The following is a 12,685-nucleotide window of genomic DNA, read 5'->3' on the forward strand; positions in this document are numbered from 1 at the left end:
GTTGGAAGCAATGTAGTTATTTTAGATTATTTGTTTTTCTTACTCCTCTGTTTGGACATGGTTTATTAATTTTCTTGGGGTATGGTAGAAACATATTGGAAGCAAAGTAGTTATTTTAGGTTATTTGTTTTCCTTAATGCATTGCTTTGTTTGAAATGTTGTGGGGTTTTTTTGGTTGTTGTTTGCCTGTTTGTTTTTAATTTTTTGATAAACAAAGTTAAAAAATTGAAAAAAAATCAGTAGAAAAATGGGAGTAAAAACTAAATGACAAATAGGGTGGGATGGGGGGATGGTTTGGGTATTCTGTTTTCACTTTTATTTTTTATTCTTATTCTGATTCTTTCTGATGTAAGGAAAATGTTCAGAAATAGATTGTGGTGATGAACGCATAACTATATGATCATACTGTGAACAGTTGATTGTATACCATGGATGACTGTATGGTTTGTGAATATATTTCAATAAAACTGAATTAAAAAATTAAAAAAAAAAAAAAGCTATTAGAGTCAGATCCATAATAAGATTGTCATCAATCAAGAAACATAAGATTATAGTTATAAATTTCCACAATTTTATATTACGTTATTATGCGAGGCCTATTTGAATACTAAAATTCCATATTTAGCAATGAACTCTGACTTGTTTATTTAAAGGGGTCAAAAAGAAGAAAAAAATTAAAGTGTTGAAGACGTCATTTGATTCCTTTCATCCAGAACCAATGTTAAGGTACTTAAACTAAAGTCATTTTTATAAACAGACAATGGAAACTTACCAAATGTAATGTATATTTAAATCTGTCTTAAAGCCCTTATATAAAAAAGCTTATTTGAAAAGATCCTGTTTGTAGCATTCTATTAAATACACTATTGCCACTACAATTGAAGCTCACAAAGACTCATGACTGTCTCGTTCTAGCTACACTTCCTTATTTTCTCTTTCAGAGGTGTTCCAAAATTGTGCCGTTGTCTGAATCCCTATCCCTGAGATCATCCAACCTCTGAAATAAGTACTTCATGGGTAACAAATAGGAAACAGACATAGAGTTAATTTAAAAAAAGTAAGAAAGGGATGCGGGGGCAAAAAAAGTAATCTGAAGTTGTCTTAAAGTTTATTAGCCATAGCTGTCCCTGATCATCTAGTCCTACAGTTTTATGTAACATCCACTGACTGATGACTCCCAAACTTTTATTTCCAGTATGGTTTCCCCTGAGGTCCTGATTCATATATCCAACTACTTACATTTCCACTAGGAAGTTTTATAAGTATCTCAAACTTAACATGACCCAAACAAAACTCTTTCTCTTCCCCCATTTCTTGTTCTTTCCCTAGGCATATCTATCCCAATACATAGACTTTCCATCCACCAATTTTTCAACTAAGAATCTAGGGAATCATACTGGATTTCTCCTGTTTTCTCAGGCAGTCTTTTATTTCCATTTCCAAAATACATCTTCAATCCATTCACTTTTCTCTATCTCCACCACCCTAGACCAAGCCACCAAAAACCTCTAGCCTAGACCACTGCAGTGGACTCCTAACTTTTCTTGCTGATTCCATACTTGTCTCTCTACAATCCATTATCCAAAATGCCTATGAAAAAAGTTATTTGCCTATTTACAAGCCTGGCATTTATAATAAAATTCAGACACCTTACTCTGGCTTATAAAGCTCCTACCTGTATCTTCAACTTGCACACTGTGCTCTTTTTTTTCTATTCCTCAAGCACCAAGCTTGTCTCAGTTCCTCTGCCTGGAGCAGCCTGCCTTCAGATCCAAGCATGGACTCAGATCTAATGTCACCTCCTCAGAGAAGCCTTCTCTGACCTAAATTAACCCATTGTCTCTCAGCCTCTCATTTTTATCATAGAAATTATACGAACTTGTCGTGTTCATTCGAGTGCTAATTTAGTGTTTCTCCTGCCCCCAAAGAACTTGCTGCCTTTCTGTTGGGAGCAACCCTGTAAAGTGTCCTGATAATCATATTAGAGATCAACAAAAGAAGCTAAACCATAAAGCATGCAAATGATCCCCCAAGTCCTGACTCCTGAAAGATGTCTTTTTAACTCTTGATATATATCTTCTACAAATTTTACTGTATTAACCTCAGTACCCCTCTCACTGCCTTCTTCATTTACTCTCCTACAATCACATGCAGCACCCATTCTTCCAGCCATATCAAGTTACTTGTAGTTTATAAAATATATTATTTCATTTTTATGCTTCATTTTTATGAATTTCAAGAAGTTCAGTAAAGTAAAACTAATCTACTTTTATAGAAGTCAGAATAGTAGTTGCCAATGGGGAGAAAACAACTGGAAGAAAACATGAAGGACCCTTCCGGGGTACTAAAAAAAATGTTTTGTATCTTGATCTGGGTAGTGGTTACATGGTGTATTATGTATGTAAAAATGCAACAACGTACACCTTTATGTGCACTTTATGTGTTATACCCAATTTTTTTAAAAAGCAAATAAAAAGGAAGCAGAAATCAGTACCAAAAAAATGAAATAAGGTAAAATGAGGATGCTGAAAGAGATTATCTTTTATATCCCTCCATATCTTGACATTCTTGTTAAGAGCTTTTGCTTGAGTCAAGAATAAAAATCATAAAAGGGGCTAGCCAACATCTTAGGCCAGGGCTTACAGAGTGATATTGCCCTGCTGAGGCAAGAGTAGTTTGTTTTCAGATCCTCAGCTCTGGTGATCCAGGAGCTCAAGTTGGTAGTAAACTCCAAGGTAATACAGCACAAAGATGGGTCTCATTCTAATTTTATCAGTCAGGGTCCAATTGCAGAATACAGAAACCAGGAACTGTTTTAAAGATCAAAGAGCAGGAAATTAGGTGCTTATGAAAAACCCATTTGGAATGCCTGAAGGAGCAGACTCGACAACAGTGACACAGAACTAGTCACCAGAGTTGCTGCAGCCTCTGCCACAGTCAGGAAGGTGAAGAATCAGGAGGCTGCCTCAAGAACACTCTAGAGACCAGAAAATCATTGCTCCACCAATGGTGACTCTGGAGTCACTCCATACCTACTAGATACACCATGCCTTGGCTCTTGCCACCAGCAAAGCCTGAAACTGGACACCGAAGAAAAAACTAACACCCTCATGACTGTGCTTGATAACAGAAAGTATTAGAAGCAGCAAACAGATGGACTTCACCTTGCTTCTAATTTAAGTAATAATAAGTGCATCTAATTTGTGGAACCCAGATCACAACAAGAATTATAAATGCAAGGGAGTCTTAAGAATGCAGTTACACAGATTCTGAAGCATAGGAAGGCAAAGTCGAAGGAGTTGGCAATGGAGGTTGAGCAGTAATCCACTGTATCCCCTATAGTACAGCCTTTGGACTACTCAATATCCCATGCACATTCCTATATATATTTAAACTTCTAAACAGTAGCAATGGCAAAAACAACCTGCTACTGCCTAATGTAACGTAATTATCCTTCCTTATAAAAAGAACTGCAGCATGTCTCACCAAAAGGGTAAATCCAAATTCTCAAGAATCACTGGGTGATGGTCATTCCTCTTCTTGTTCAGTCACAACCCTACCTTGATATCCTACAGTGGACTCAGTTAAAAAGTTAATCATGTAAGAAGTTAATCTCATATATCAAGAAATATCTTAATAAAATTGCATTTAAAAAATCACCACCTACTCCCCTTATATAAATAGGAGAAAAGAAGAGGGGAAAATGAAGGAAATCAGCTTGGATATACAAATATTATATACAAGACAAGGACTAGAGTACACATATTTATTAGGGAGGTCATCCCAGGGAGGAGGTATAAAAGAATGGGTTAAGTGAGACAGGAAAGGAGGAAAAGACAATGGGTTAGTTGTGGTTCTCCTGAGAAACAAACTTGATAAGAGATGATAGATTGATGATAGACAGATAGGTAGATAGAAAGATATAGAGAGATAGAGATACATTTTAAGAGATTTATTATGGGAATTGGTTCACACAACCATGGTGATTGGTAAATTAGTGTATTCCACAGAGTAGGCCTGAAGTTGGAAACTCCTATGAAGGTGATACTGAATTCCCAGGAGAAGCTGGCTGGCTAAAATAGAGACAAATCTTTTTTCTGACTGCTGAAGTCTTCAGTTTTCCCTTTAAGGTCTCCAACTGATTGGATAAGAAGACTCCTCTCATTGCTAAGGGCAATCTCCTTTATTGATTATAGATGTAATCAGCTATAGATGCAGTCAATTGATTCATGATTTAAATCCATCAACAGAATACCCTCACAGTAACAATCAGGCCAGTGCTTGCTTGACCAAAAAACTGGACACCATAATCTAGCCAAACTGACAAATATAATTAACCATCACAGACAGAATGTTCATTATTGAGCTAGTTACCACTGGACAGCTGGAGCTGAATCCCACTGGGGATCCTCTGAGGAACAGATAGAATGCAACTTGGAATTGTCCCTCTAAAGGACAGAGGTGGGAACTTATCCACCAATTCCAATACCCTTTGGCAGAGGATTGTCCCCAAGGAATTAATATCTCTCCATTTTTGGACCGTGGGGGGCTGAGCCAACTCCCACAACTTCAGAGAAAGACCTGAGGCAGAAAAACAAACACTTGAGGTGGGACACTGTCAGCATGCTCCACAATTATCCACCAGAGAAACTATCCACCAAGGCTACAGCTGAACTCAGAGGCGGGCTAAGGAGACAATGGGATGGAGCACTTAAAGTGCCTGCTGTAATATCTAACACAGAAAGGAAAGAACATGAGTTCTACCACAGGTCTCATTTCTATTACTGATCATGAGACCATAGTTGATATTTATAATATCCTTCTTCATTGTTCATTCCACATTTTCTTTGCCCTCAGTCAGTGCCTCAGCTGATTGGATCTTAGCTGGTGGGGTGATCCAAACTGATAGCTCTGGAGTCAGATTATAACTGAGAAATTAAGAATTAACAAATGATTATGATTCTGAATCATTATATAGTTGTTTTTTACTTTCTATATTGTAGAATAGCCGAAAGTTAGTAACTGAAATTACTGAAACCCAATTAGTCTCAGCACTATTTATACTTGATATTGTAATGGTAACAATTCCATCTCCCCTTGCTTGAATCTATAAAACGCCTGAAATCCTTAGATTCGGGGAGACAGCTTTTTGGGAGGATAGGCCATCTGATCCCCTGCTTCGCACATAGCAATAAACTCTTACTTGCATTGAAACCATGGTGTCATGGATTGGCTGTTACCCACATCAGGCAGAGAACCCTGTTTTTGTTCAGTATCATGATTACATGGGTTTGAGCCCAGCTCCGCCACTTCTTAGCTCTGTAACCTTGGTCAAGTTATTTAATTTTTCTGTGCCTCAGTTTCCTCATCTGGAAAGCAGAGGTAATAAAAGTGCCCACATCTTAGGGTTATTGTGGGAATTAAATTAGCTGATATATGTAAAATGCCTAGAAGAGTATATGACATGTTATAAATGCCACATAAATATTAACTGTAATTTATTTTCTGAGAAGTCCTGCCTATATTGAGTGGTTTAGTCCTCCATTACTTTTTACCCCTGACTTAGCACATACTAAGAGGATCCCCTAGATTCCAGAAAAACTCTTCCTTGCTCCCTTGTATATCAGCAACCCCAGTTCTCCTTGATTATCAGGAGCAATCCTTCCTGTAAGTGTAGTGACTCCTTGTTTGCCAGTGTGAACAGCTGGACACTGAATCACTGTTGTGGAAAAACCCAAGGTCTCCACTTCCCATACTTAACAGCAGAAAACAGCCAAAGGGACAGATCTCTGCCTCGCTTCTAACTTTCAAATCTTGAGCACACACATCTTGCAAGAATCCTAGATATTGCAAGAGACACTTCCTAAAATATTTACAGGTACAATGATATGATTTCTTAGATTTGTTTTAAAAGACTACAACTCGCTTTCCCCCAACCCCCACCCCAAATGTGGAGGGGATTAGATAAAACAAGATTGGTAAAGTATTGATAATTGTTAAATCTGGCTGATGGATATACATGTGGGCATCTATCATACTATTCTTGCTACTTTTGTAAATGTTTCAAAATGTCCATACTAAAAAGTTTCTTAAAAGCTCATGGCTCAAAGGAATCTAAGAAATCTAGTTTTTGGCTTTCCAGCCTTTGCAAACCAGGGAGGTACACTGGAAGGAAATTGGATGGAGATCAAATACTAATCCATCATGTTCATCACACAAAAGAGATGATATATAAATTAGAAAGCTCTTGTCTCATAATAGATTTCATCTCTCTAATAACCAGAGTACTTATATCTGTGAAATACAGTGTCTTTCTCTCTCCCTTGGATTGTGCCAAAGATTGTAACTTTGCAGGTAATTTACCAGCCTTAAGATTAAATCGAAATTACAAGTGTTCATTAACAATAAATCTCTTAGAATAGAAACTCCTGCTTGTGGTACCCACTGCAAGATTCAATTAATTATTGCATTGATTCTTTTTGGTTTTGTTCTCAAAGCCAACATACTTTGGGAATGCTTGACTGTAGCCGTCTTTATACTAATCTCATTCTCATTGAGGAGTATAGGGAGCTTCTACTGAAAATGTCAAAGGGAAAAAAATTAGGGGAATAATGCAAAATGAATACGGAAGCCAGTCTTATTATCTAGAGTCGTTCCATGTAAATTCTACATTGTAGATTGGTGCACTATGTCTCAAATACTGAAGTGCTTTTGAAGATTTTCCAAGCAGAAATAAAAAGAGAAGAGGTTTGGACATTTAGGATGTAATGGAACATCACTTAAAAGTGCTGCTGTTAAAAAGTAAGTAGGTAAGCACTTGAGAAATTTGGGCATAAAGCATTGAGTGCATATAAGGAAGATATTTTAAGCTCAGGAATGAACTAAAAGTCTTATTGAACTGCTGACAGTTTTGAAAAGTATTAAAAAACCATACTAGTACAAAGAATTGAAAAGGCAAACATAATGCCATCCTGTATCAATTGCATAAGCATTGTCCCCTAATGTTTCTTACAATTATCATCTCAGGCTCAACTCATTTGTCAGCAAAAATTAAATGGCAGAGTGATATTATTGTTACTGAGATGCTGCCTACTTTTACAAAACACTCTTCAAGACATTTACTAATGGACTATAGTGTTGTTATAAATAATTAAAATAAAATAAATAAATTCAGAATAAATAATTTAAGCACCTGTCAAAATAAATCAGCTAAGAATATTCTGAGGTTTAATGTACTTGATTTTCATGCTTTGATTTACTTTCCTCATTAAATCAGATAAAATAAAAACAATTAAACTTCTGTCAACCAAGAAATAAACTAAGCTGCAAGGCAACAAAGGTATTCATTTGGTGCTTAGAATTGGAATTCAGGGGGCACAGAGTCAGGTAGCAATCCAAAACACATCTATCTTGGCAATTTCAGGCAAGAGTTTTTTAAAGAAAAAGATTAGATGAGTAGTTTGTACTTGGTGCATATTTGGGATACTCCAGTTGTCTTTCAGGTTAGATAGTGTCCAAGTTTGGATGTATTATGTCCCCCAAAACCCCATTAGTGTTGATTAGGTTGGAACCTATTGGTTCACTGTTTCCATGGAGATGTGGCTCAATCAACCATGGGCTAGACCTTTCATTGGATTTTTTCTATGGGGGCATTGCCCCATCCATTCAGGGTGGGTCTTTATTGAATTCACTGGAGTACTTTAAAAAGAGCAACACAGGCCCAGACGAAGAGCAGCTATGAGTGACATTTTGGAGAGCAACTGAGAATGATATTTTGAAGAGTTGCTGCAGCTAAGAGAGGACAAAACGCCCCAAGAGCAACATTTTGGAGAATGCCATTTTGAAACGCAACCTGGGAGCAAGCAGACGCCAGCCATGTGCCTTCCCAGCTAACAGAGGTTTTCTGGACACCATTGGCCATCCTCCAGTGAAGGTACCCAATGGTTGATGCCTTACCTTGGACACTTTATGGCCTTTAGACTGTAACTGTGTAACCAAATAAACCCCCTTTATAAAAGCCAGTCCATTTCTGGTATTTTGCGTAACAGCAGCATCAGCAAACTGGAACAACTTCCAACTCATTTATATCAAATAACGTCACTCTTACTATCCTGCAAAACATATTTGTTAGAAAAGAAGCTTAAATGCATCATCCAAAAGGATTTATAAACAAATTGTAAAATTTGGGGATTTTTCACAAGTGTCCCAGATGTAAATTACAGTCACATTTTCACAGACCATATGAACCAATTTTTTGTTTGCTGTATAGCATCCTTGGCCTCAAGACATTAATATATGTATTATAAATGTGTGTATATGGTATATGTGTGTGTGTGTGTGTGTGTGTGTGTTGTATCCTTGGCCTCAAGAAATTAGCAATCTATTAGAGAAATAAATTCATTAAAACTGACAAAGCAAGGCACTAAATGTCAAGTTCCATAAATCCTATAGGGATTCAGAACTAGGTAAGGTGGCTCCAGGCTCAATCAGAGAAGATGTCCTGAAAAAATGAATTATAAAAATGAAAAAATGAAAAAACTGAATTATAAAAAAATAAATTATGCTTAGGACAGAGACAGATGTTGAGTAAGAGAGCATTCGAAAGCCAGGTAAAACATGAAGTCTCATGCATAACCATGAAAGGATAAGCAAAATGGCCTGGCTGAAAGAAAGAGTTTCATGACAGGAAATAGGAAACAATAAGGAAGACAAGTAGGTTGTGACCAGATTATGAAGGGTGTTGAATTTTAAGTTAAGTAGTTTCAGTTTCTTTCCATGTACATTAGACATTGAGGCTTTTTTTTTTTTTTTTAGTAGTTGAGTACTAGGAAGGTTGCTCAAGTAGAATGAATTAGAAAATATGCTGGATACAGGGAGAGACATTAGATGGTAATTACAATAGCACCCACATGTGTAACAGGGACCACTTCAGTTGAGAAGTGGTGATAGAAGTATCAAAGGCATATAAAAAAAGAAGCCAAAAAAATGGAAGTGTTTACAGAATCTATAGAACTTGGCAATTGCTTGGCAAGCAAGAAGAAGAGATGAAATATAACCTCAATGCTCTGAGAGTGACAGAGATATAATAGTCCTATTGACAGAGAAAGAAATCAGGAGGAGAGAATCCATTCGTGAAGAAGAGCAAGAGTCTGATTTTCAAGCATGTTGTGTTTCAGGGAGCAGCTAAGCTTTCAGGGAGTAATGTCCAGACAACTTCTTAAGGTAGATGGAAAGAACCATATTAGAGACAGAAATTTGGGATTCTTTTGCCTGAAAGTGGTAGCTGAAACCATGAAACTGAACCACATGCCCTGAGGACACAAGTGTAAAAAGAGGAAAACCAAACCAAACCCAGCAAATGCCCTCACCTTGGGGATGGGAAGCGGAAGAGAGGCCACACTAGGAGGCCAAAATGTGTCGTGGATGTCAGTGCAGGAAACAGAAACACATAACATGAATGATGAAAATGAGTATGATTTTATAAGTCTGTCCCTCAATATTCAAGAAAAGGTAAGATAGTGAAAATGTAATAAAGAATAATGAAAAGGAAAGGGTGACACCAAAACTTTTTCAGGAATTCTGAGGAAAAAAATTATATGATATTAAGAGAGATGAATGTTGTAACATTTTCAAATTAAATGTATATTGCACACTTAAATGAGATGAGAGCTAATAAATTATTCGTATACAAATAATTGAGTTAACAATAAATGCAAAATTTCTAGAAGAATAAGATGAAATTATCGATACTAATGACTAATATTTATGTATGGGCAATAAATCACTTACTATCTACCTGAGTCAATTAACTGTTTTTATTTAAATAAATTGACCAAGTTAGTTGAATGAACTTATTTGATTGACTGTTTGAGAATCATGTGGTCATGTGGACAAGCCCAAACATATTCAAATATATAGTCAAATTCTAATTATTCACTAATGCTATAGATAACCCTCAAACTGACTCAGCTATTGGGTCCCCGAATTGTGGATTGACCCCATATCTACATTACGTCAAGCAAGAAAATAATGCTTGAAAATAACTGCCTTGGCTAAGCATGAAGCTATTGTTGATGAATTTTTATGAAATCACCAAATTATTGGAAGAATTTAAAGAGGCTGATACTAAATCCAAGAGGCTGTTTAGTATAATAGCATGGATTTGGGAGTCAGGCAAACTTAGACCAAGAGAGAACACTGGAAGAATTACATGAGTGGATGTATGCACATAATAAATGTTTTGCTAATGTTATTGAATAATTGGTTGAGAAATTTCTGACCTTGGATGCTCACAGGCAAAGCAAGAAGCCAGACATTTAAATCACCAATAAAATACAATAAAATAATGCTATAATAATCCTTACTGAGTGTTTACCACGTATCAAGCATTATCCCCATTTTGAAGAAGAAACCTAGCCTTAGAGATGTTATATAAATTTCCTGATGTCACACAGTTAATAAGTGAAAGATTTAAACCCAAATTTGCTGACTCTAGAGTCTGGATTCTTAAAAACACAGACGTACACAGTCTCCAGATGGACTTGAATAGCGGGTGCTATGGACATAGAAAGGAGAAGGCTTTTGACACAGGGAGGCAAGAGGTAGCACAGAGAGGCTGATAAAAGATCACAAAAGAATTTACTGAGAGAGTGGCTAAGGCAGCCTTTTAAAAAATAGAAGTTTGGTAGACAGACAAGGAGATGAGGGGATATCACAGGAGAAAGAACCACAAACACACAAGGTGAGGCTGGTGGGACAAGTTGCTAAAAGAGAAAATTGGAAAAGTCAGCAAGAGACTTGTCAAAAAGAGTTTGATGCCTCCTGAGAACTGCAGCACCAGGACGTGGGAATGCCATGACCATTCTGTCATTAATGGCCTGATGGATAGGAAGGAGCAGAAACATTGGTTAGATGACAATTACAATAGGCCAGGCAAACGATAATGAGGGCCTGAACCAAGGATGGAGCAGAGGGAGAGTTTTAAGATATTTAGAAAGTAGAATCAAGGTTTAGTATTGACTGGATGTCGTGATGGATGGGAAGGAGGAGACTAGGCTAAATCCCCATGTTTTGACTAAGGCAACTGGATAAAAGGCATGAAGGAAACTAGGAGGAGAAGCAGGTTGAAGTGGAAAATAACGAAATTTTACCTTGGGCTTTCTGTGTTTGGGGTGCCCCTAAGACATTCAAATGGAGATGTATAGCAAGGTAGAAAAAAAAGTTTGCCTCTTAGAAGTGATTTCTTAATGTTTAATAATAACAACATTATTTAGCCCTTCAAAATGTATAAAATTCTTTTATTAATTGACAAGTTTGTAGATTTAATAACTTACACCAGTGACAATCCCTTATACTAGTTAACAACAGATCCTGGATGCCGGTGTGACTCCCAACCTTGTACTGCCTCCATGTGTATCTAAGTTGCAATAGCAGAAGGAAAATAAATTGCCTACTTCATTGTTTTAGGAAACATGATATATATTCAAACATTGATGGCCAAAAGTAATCCAATGGGACAGATTCCTCATCTCTGTAACCTTTTGGGAAACCTTTTGGGAGCTCTACCATAGTCTGATATTTCCCAGAATAAAATCTTGACTAACAATAATAATTTCTATATGACACAAGAATAGTTACACAGTAATCTGAAAGGACTTTATTCTTAGCTTTATTAAATTACCAAGAAGCAGTGGGCCAATTAGAAATAAAAGCTAGAAGTAAAATGTAGTTACTTGCTATTGGTCAGCATACTCTGAAGATATAGGGAAAAACATCGAGACACACAGAACTCCAAAAAGAAAGGATGATGAGGAGGAGGGAAAAGGGAGAAATGGAACGAGCATATTGCCTGGTGCTGTAAGTCAGATTCTCTTACCTTTTGAGACTTTTGGAAGGAGAAACAGGTTGCACAGAATGTAAATGAGGTAACTGGGATTTGAACCCAAGTACCAAAACCTAGCTCTGTCTCCAAATTTCATGCTCTTAAATCTGCCTTTTCATAAAGAAGGTTAGGCATTATTTTGGACGGTCCCAAGTCAGTGTGTCTCAACCCCTTCCATTGACCATCACCTGGAGAATTTGTCTCTTCAAAAGCATAATCTTAAATGAGAAGAAATCGAAGGTACAAGTCAACTACCTTTTCTTCATTTATGCAACAATTAAGTATTGAGTGCTTATTCTGTGCCAGGCACTGTTCTAGGCACTGCATCTATATAGCATGGAAGATGGGGTGGGGATAAATCAATCAATCAATTAATCAATCAATAAATAAACAAACAAACAAATAGGAAAAATATCAGATAGTGATAAGTGGCTAGTGGTAGGAGAGAGTGAGAAAGCAGAAATCAGTAATAGGCCTGAACTTGAAATCAGAAAAACTAAAAGTCCTAGGTTGGTTTTGGCACAGACTAATTCTGGGTCCTTAGGAAAAGTACCTCTCTTCCCTGGGTTTTAGTTCCTCGCACATCAAATTAAAATCATTTAAAAACATAGTTATTGGAGGGGAAACAAAAGCTGGGTGGATTAGAACCATCAACTAGAAAAAAAAACAAAACAACACAAACAAACAAACAAAAAATTTTCCCAAGTGACATGCAGAGAGGAAATAAGAAAGGGAGCACAGGAGTACCCTAGCACACCATTTCTGACCACAGCATGGCTGTAAGCCCTACGGCAGTGTCTGATG

Source organism: Choloepus didactylus, chromosome 6 (genome assembly GCF_015220235.1).
Source record: "Choloepus didactylus isolate mChoDid1 chromosome 6, mChoDid1.pri, whole genome shotgun sequence".
Classification (NCBI taxonomy): domain Eukaryota; kingdom Metazoa; phylum Chordata; class Mammalia; order Pilosa; family Megalonychidae; genus Choloepus; species Choloepus didactylus.